Raw genomic sequence first — 2,172 nt, forward strand, 5'->3', positions numbered from 1 at the left:
GACGGACGGATGGATGGATGGATGGATGGATGGAAGAATAGACGGACGGACGGATGGACGGATGGACGGATGGATGGATGGATGGATGGATGGATGGATGGATGGATGGATGGACGGATGGACGGATGGATGGACGGAYGSATGGATGGATGGACGSATGGATGGATGGATGGATGGATGGATGGATGGATGGATGGATGGATGGATGGATGGATGGATGGATGGAAGAATAGACGGACGGATGGATGGATGGATGGAGGTCTAATTTTTTGGGTGAAACATTTGTTAATCTTCCTTGGAGCCTCTGAGTTTCTCAACGCTGGAATTGGATCTTGCATGTGTAAATGGAGCGACCGGTTCTGACCCATCACCAGTTTAGAGCCCAGAACAGAACCAGCGTCAATCTAGACCCGGAACCACTGCAGCTGAAAAATTCATCCCACCAAACAAAACGTCAACTTTGGTAACAATTCTGATTCCAGACGAAACCTCGATCTTTGGCAGCAAGTTTCCAAACTCCAAATTTGCCCTCCAGGGCAACAACGGGGGCAACTTCCTGTTCCTGTTTGCTTCTGTTTTATCTGAAGGGGGGCAGATTGCTCCTGTAGATGTCAGTCTGAGATTACAGCCTACACACTCACTGCTGAGGTTATATAACACACACACGCACACACGGGACAGTGAAGTGATGCTGGAGGAAACAGGAAGAGGAAATAAGAGGGAGAAAAATCAAAAAGAGAGGAAAATGAGATGATGGAATAAATGGATTGAGGAGGAAAACTGGAAAAATGAATGAGGATGCAGGGAAAGGAAAGGAAAAATTAAACCTGGAGAGTTTGAATGGAGAACGACAGAACAGAAAGAGGTGAAAAGAAATAAAAACAGAAATAAACGAAACAAAAATGAAAAGATGGAGAAAGAAAACTCGCAGAAAAGAAGAATGAAAACAGAAAAACGTTCAGAAAATGTAGTTTTAAAGTTAGAGAGCGACAGCAGGTGAGTGGCGCGCACACACCAACACGCCCACACACACGCACACACAGTGTGAGGGGAAAACATGCAGAAAGCTGCAGAGACTCACCCTGAAGATCAGCGACCAGCTCTCCATGATGGAAAAACTGAACATAAAAAAACAAAACGAGAGATGGAGAGAAGAACCGAGGAGGAGGAGGAGGAGGAGAGGAAGAGGTGATGGAGGATGGAGAGAGGAAGAGGAAGAGAAGGTGGAGTATCCGGAGATGTGGAGGGAGAGAGGAGAAGAAGAAGAAGTGGGAGAGGCAGGACGAGTGGAGGGCTGCTAGGTTCAGCCCACACACTGCCAGCATGACACACACTCTCTGTGGCAGTGCGAGTGTGTGCGTGTGTGTGTGCGTGTGTGTGTGTGCACGTCGTCTCCCACTCCAATGCGTGGGTTAGAAAACACACCTCTCTCTTTCTCTCCCTCTTTTTTTCCGCTGTAAGCTGGAGAGAGAGAGAGAAAGAGAGAGATAGAGGAAGGGGGAGAGAAGCGGAGGAGCGGCCCCGTCGCCATGGCAACGGTGCAACCGGGATTCAGGTTCCAGCCAGCATCAGCATCACAAACACCGGCGGCGGCGGCATCACCATCATGAACCTGATCTGAAGATTTATTCGTCCGAAACTCAAAACGAAATGCTTCAGATTCAAAGATTCTTTCAGCTTCCACCAATCGGATCGCACGTGGCCGGAGTCACGTGACTCAGGAGTGTTTTCCACATGTCAACCCCCCCACAGCCCCATCCTTTCTGCGCTGCAGTGATGAGGTGCCGTACTGTACAACGCCTCCATTCATGCCGCTGCCTGCAGCAACTACAGCGTTCAGACTGAAGGAGCAGAAATTCATCAAAAAGTTCATCTATTCCAGAAACTCAGCTCAAAAATCAAGCTGGTACATTTATTACACCTGATAAAACACAAAATCTCAGAAAATCAGAATATCATTTAAAACCAAAAAACAGATTTTTAAGGCTGAAATGTTACCTGAAAAAGTTAAGTGGAAGGAAAAAATGTGGTAGAAAACAGATAAGAGGACACAGACGACACAGAGATTCAGATCCATTTTCAAGGTAAGTTTTCAAACTTTCCACAGACTAGAGACAAAAACAACACAAAAGAACTGAAAAAAGGCTGTTTCAATTTGCTATGAGATATATA

The 2,172-nt window shown here is 46.6% G+C and overlaps 1 protein-coding gene across 1 annotated transcript in view; it reads right to left on the minus strand.

Annotated features, from left to right (window-relative positions):
• shank3b (SH3 and multiple ankyrin repeat domains 3b) overlaps positions 1–1,189 on the minus strand; it is a 41,898-nt gene extending 40,709 nt beyond the window's left edge. Inside the window, exon 1 of the mRNA XM_017302735.1 lies at positions 1,082–1,189. The gene's annotated coding sequence lies outside the window, so the exon portion shown is untranslated. The remainder of the gene's footprint in view (positions 1–1,081) is intronic.
• Between the last annotated feature and the right edge of the window lie 983 nt (positions 1,190–2,172).

Source organism: Poecilia reticulata, linkage group LG23 (assembly GCF_000633615.1).
Source record: "Poecilia reticulata strain Guanapo linkage group LG23, Guppy_female_1.0+MT, whole genome shotgun sequence".
Lineage (NCBI taxonomy): Eukaryota > Metazoa > Chordata > Actinopteri > Cyprinodontiformes > Poeciliidae > Poecilia > Poecilia reticulata.